This window comes from Coenobita brevimanus, chromosome 103 (genome assembly GCF_032717465.1).
Source record: "Coenobita brevimanus isolate Jiangsu-jjx chromosome 103, ASM3271746v2, whole genome shotgun sequence".
NCBI classification, from domain to species: domain Eukaryota; kingdom Metazoa; phylum Arthropoda; class Malacostraca; order Decapoda; family Coenobitidae; genus Coenobita; species Coenobita brevimanus.
In genome coordinates this window covers 8,174,741-8,180,301 of record NC_137056.1, presented here as the reverse complement: position 1 = coordinate 8,180,301, position 5,561 = coordinate 8,174,741, and the positions used below count along the sequence as shown (strand labels likewise).

Genomic DNA, 5,561 nt, shown 5'->3' with positions numbered 1-5,561 from the left:
TATGATGTGCCTTACAAAAAGAAAGAAAGAAAGAAGAAGAAAGAAAGAAAAAGGCTACTCCTAGTTAGTGACATCAACACATCATCACCACAGTCTCCACAGCAAGAACCAACCACTACTTTTTCAGAATACCAAATATCAAACTCAAAATACTATCATTTTATAAGAATCGCTCCTTCAGTGAGACACTATCACCCAAGACTTTGTGAAAGGAGATGATGGCTAGCATTGCCCTCTCAGGTTTATGTGTTTTTAAAATGAGTTTGTTTGTGGTGCAGGATGAGTGAACCGAGTAAGAGCTGGTACAAGGACAAGGTGGACTTCATCTGTGCCGTGGTGGAGAATGTGGATCGGAAGGCCTTGGAGTCCGTGTGTGTGTGTGTGTGTAACCTGTAAGACGGTAGATGGCATGCAAGAACTGCTGCAGAGGAGTGAGGCGGAGAAAGCTGTAGCGTTCTTGCAGGATTGCAGAACCGATGTGGGTGTTTCGGGAGAGACGGTAGAGGGAGGACCAGCAGGCAGAGAAGTAAGAGGAGAAGCAAGTGGGAGAAAACCAAGAGGAAGAGAACTAAGAAGAAAGGCGCCAGGAGAAAGAGAACCAAGAGACGCAGAGCCAAGGAGAATGCCAAGAGAAAGAGAAGCAAGAGGGAGAGAACTAAGTGAAACAGAATCAAGAGGGAGAGAACCAAGAGAAAGAGAAGCAAGAGGGAGAGAACCAAAAGAAAGAGAGGCAAGAGGGAGAGAACCAAGAGAAAGAGAAGCAAGAGGGAGAGAACCAAGAGAAAGAAGAGCAAGAGGGAGAGAACCAAGAGACAGAGAAACAAGAGGGAGAGAACCAAGAGAAAGAGGCGAGAGGAAGAGAACAAAGAGGAAGGCAGCCAAGGAAAACCAAGAGAGGGCGGATCAAGAAGGATAGTCAAGAGGGGGAGAGCCAAGAGAAGAAAAGCAAGCAGGAATGTGAGAATCAAGACAGAACCAAGAGAGAGAGGAACAAGAGGAAGAGAGTCAAGAGAGGAAGAAAGCTAAGGAAGAGAGAACCTAGGGAGGGAGAACCGGTAATGAAAGAACCAGTGAGAGGAGGAGACCTAGAAGGGAGAGAACCAAGGAAGGGAGAAAACTACGAGTGAAAGAAAGAAGGGAGGGAAAGAACCAAGAGGTACAGAACTAGGAGGAAGAAAACCAACAGAGAGAGAGAGAGAGAGAAGAGAGAGAAAGAGAGAGAGAGAGAGAGAGAGAGAGACGCCTGGTGGTCTAGTAGCCTAAGGGCGTTATTCAAGGTGACCATCATGTGCAACGCTCAGGCTCAAATCCCCAAGAGGGTATTGGATCATGTGCAGTACCGTAATGCCATCAGTGGGTTAGGCCAGTAACCTGCTCTTAAATGTTCCTGACTGTAGTAACCTAGCCTCGGGCCCATACTCCTCCAATAGGGTAATGTAGGACGAGCTGCTGTACCGATTTTTTTTATTTTTTTTTTATAATGGAGTCAGGATTCCCGGGACTTGAATAGTGAGGGAATGAGAGTGTGGTCCATTTAACTGGGTAAACTTTTGATAGTTCTCCCTTTATCGAGTTTTTCTTGCTCTCTGGCTTCTGCCTCACTCTCTTCTTAGGTGGGAACTGGGATGATGATGATGATGATGATGAACTGTTCTAGTAATACTTCTGAGGCATCAATTTAATAAGTTAATATACTAGGATAGGTTGCATACAGATACATATGTCATAGATATATTCTAAACAAGAGACAGAAAGTAATTTCTATACTTCATCAGAATTTTCATTTCAGAACACTTCCTTTGAGTTAAAAATTTAGGAGATATTCATATCCTTTACGTATATAGGATGTTCCATAAAGCTAGAATTGATTATATTCAGGTTATTATCATATGACGGAACTGGATCACTCTCACATCTTAAACAGTAAATTGTGGTTGTGTGAAATTCACTGAGAATTACTGATTAGTCCCCATGCTTACTAGTCATCTCAAACCTCTAACCTGGCTACACCTGGCCATCAACCGAACAGAAGGGGGTTTGTGATAATAAACGCACTGTAGCAAAATGACATCAGTAATTTACACGACAATACGATGCCGTTAGTTGTATTTTATTCGTGGTAATTTCAGGCGCAATGTTGCTGAAGGAAGATAAGGTGTAATAACTATAATAAATCTTTAACTCTGAATACAGGCTGTTTAATCATTCGGCTTTTGGTTCATAAAGTCTTTCACCTTCTCTGAACGCGTCACGTTATTTACTGAAGCTATTGGTGCTGGAGAGGGACGCTTTCATGTGGTAACACCGTTATAATCAGGCGGCTCAACTGTCTGGTGATACAAACGTCCCTGAATTGCTTCCCTGTACCCCCAAGTGAGGATGGAGGACTGCAGGAGAAGGGCAGTTTAAGCATGTAGTCCACTGGGTTCACTTTTCATGGGAGTCTGGAGCCAACAGCAATAACTCAAGCTTATACGAGTTTGTTCGGCTGATTGAAATTTTAATGGTCAAAAAGTAAGAACTGTCTGGATGAACATATGGAATGCTGTAATTTTCCTTACTTGACTATAATGAGTGAGTTCAGTCGAATACGAGTAAAGTACCCAGATGCGTCCATATCAGTGATAGAATTAAGTCATCCTCGATCTCTTAATGACGTGGGTTTATGTATTTGTTGAAAGTTGGATGAGGAAATATCTGACAGGACGTGACTCCTTCTTAAATAATTCCATCTTTTTTTTTTTTTTTTTTTTTTTTTTTTAAACATTTATGCAACAGCTATTTTGCATACTACAACTTCCCGTGTGGTCTAGTGGCTAGGATACGCGGCTCTCACCCGCGAGGCCCGGGTTCGATTCCCGGCACGGGAATGTTATATTATTGTCAGTGAGATGGGATTGAAAAGCAGTCCCTGCCAGCCCCGACCAGTGGCTTGTCACAGCAACATTTCACATTGACCCTTTTTCTCGTCGGCTATGGAGGCTCCTGACTACCTCTTCCTTGTATGTGGTGTATTAATATATTGCTGTATCTTGTACTGGATTCTATATCGATGTAAATAAATAAATAAATGAATGAATAAATAAATAGCACCAAGGAGGAAGTGCTAAGAACCCTTCTAGGCTGGCCGCAGCGACTGAGCAGTGAGCAAGTTACTGATCCGGCATCATAACATCTCGTCACTTCATTGCACGAATTCTTATTACATAGGCCCGTATTCTAGGTGGCATAGAAGACTTTGCAGTACCTTCATCTTAGCGAGTTAGTTTGCTTAATTAACGTGCGAGAGGATATAAAGATGTATCAGGCAAAATAAATTGCTAAGAAGCTGTTCCGAACTCTGCTAAGCTACTACAAATTCGTGCCAATTTTTTTCGAGCAGGGGAAGGCAAGCACACGTCTATTACAGTCATGGGAATATAATGTAGCTGACCCGTATTTCACGTAACATAATGAAATAAGCAGCAAAATAAAGACGCCAGACTCCTTTATTCTGTTAAGTGCTCCTTCAACATAATATCTGGTAAGGTTTATCTCAACAGAACCGTCCTGTATTAGCCTCAGTCAAATTCTCACGTGCCAAGATTTATCTCGACTGAACATAATCGTCCTGTGTTATTCTGAGTAAAATTTCTAGGTGTAACAATAGCAGAGAAAGAGACAGTCAAGTTAGTTTTTGAAGACGTTCATTGCTAGGATTTGTCTGTTAAAAATAAAATGGTGTTATCATCATCATCATCATCATCACTGTCGTCGTTGTTATCACCACCACCACCATCACCACCATTATCATCATCATCATCATCATCATCACTGTCGTCGTTGTTATCACCACCACCACCATCACCACCATTATCATCATCATCATCATCGTCATTAAAACCTCTTTTCCCTGCTACGGATGATGATGTTAGCCTTTGATACCCCAGTTCATTAGCCTCAGGGAAAGGGTTGATGATGTCCAAATTTAGGGTATACATTTAGAGTAAACTCTTGCTTTTTAGAATACCTCATTATGGGTTAGTTTGAGACCTGATAATGTGGTAGCGTAAGTAGTTAGGTCATGCATTAGTAGACAGGATTAGTAGTTGTGTTAGATTCTCTCTCTCTCTCTCTCTCTCTCTCTCTCTCTCTCTCAAAACAGACACAAGAAGAAGACGGTTTATATTAATGCCAGTCAACTATTCGGTGATCAATAAGGAAGACCCATTTTTTTCTAAGGCCCAATCTTCCCTTAGCATACGGCGTACAACCATCAAAATTACATCCAGGTCCTCAATTGTACTGCTGGATGAACAGAAACGAAGAGGATACAAACCAAACACAGGACCCCACGTTCACGAAATATCAACACTCTCAGGCTCTTAGGACTTACTTTTACTTGAAGGAAATCGTCTGACGTTACTAGGAAGGGAATACTAGAGCTGTTCCGAGCTTGAGAGGGTTAATGAAGAAGTAATTCATGATGTAGTTCACTGGGGACTCTTGGTGTGTGTGTGTGTGTGTGTGTGTGTGTGTGTGTGTGTGTGTGTGTGTGTGTGTGTGTGTGTGTGTGTGTGTGTGTGTGTGTGTGTGTGTGTGTGTCTTTTACGTAAATAACAGGTCCCAATGCTCAGTAGGGCAGCTAGAGCACGTATGGCTGGTTATATATGGCCGACCAATACCTAATCTATATATACTCTCCCCATTGACACCTTCAAGATTAAAAGGTCACGTAAAATTAGTCGTCCTCAGTAAGATGACACTATTTTTATTTTTATTTTTTCCTGCGTCGCTGCGCCAGGTAAATCAGAGTATAGTGTGAGGTCGTTCATAATGTTCTTAAAGTGTATGTTTATCTTTGGAAGTACCTCTCGTACTGAAAGGGTTATGAAAGGTTGTATCAAACTCTTCCATTTCGAAAAAGTCTCTCCTAAGTTGAATACAGTAATCATTCTTCTTTCATTCAGACACTTATGAATTTTCGTTAAATCTTCTTGCGCCTTATTTCATTTTGTTTTTGCTCATTTCAGGTGACTTTATTCTGTTAAGGGAAGGCTTCTAACTTCCCTTATTAATGGGTTCTTGTAAATTTTATGACAAATTTATTCCTTTTAAAAATCGTCTCTAGCGTCCATTTTAATTTAATTTTGTCACTTCCAGAGGATTTATTCAGCTATGGAAAGGCCTCTCGTGCTGAAAAATTTGAAACAATCTCCATGAACCTTTTTATGGACTTATTCTCGGTGCCTGTAGACGAGTTCAGCATTGGACGATTTTTCCTCTGTTTAGGGGAAACCTTTCGTAGTAATTAAACTACCTCTTTTTTCGTGTTATTTTACTTTTATCAGGAAGCGAGTGAGGGAAGGATGACGTTGTGTGTGTGTGTGTGTGTGTGTGTGTGTGTGTGTGTGTGTGTGTGTGTGTGTGTGTGTGTGTGTGTGTGTGTGTGTGTGTGTGTGAGAGAGAGAGAGAGAGAGAGAGAGAGAGAGAGAGAGAGTCTTTGTCATCCCTTCCTTTCTTGAACATGTTCATTCCTTTCTTCCTTCCTGTATCTTTGTTCTTTGTCTTCCTACCCATTC

At 41.5% G+C, this 5,561-nt stretch overlaps 1 non-coding gene across 1 annotated transcript; it reads left to right on the top strand.

Annotated features, from left to right (window-relative positions):
* The first annotated feature begins 2,798 nt into the window (after positions 1-2,798).
* Positions 2,799-2,870, top strand: TRNAE-CUC (transfer RNA glutamic acid (anticodon CUC)). The gene has a single exon. It is a non-coding gene; the product is annotated as a tRNA-Glu (tRNA).
* Positions 2,871-5,561: the final 2,691 nt, after the last annotated feature.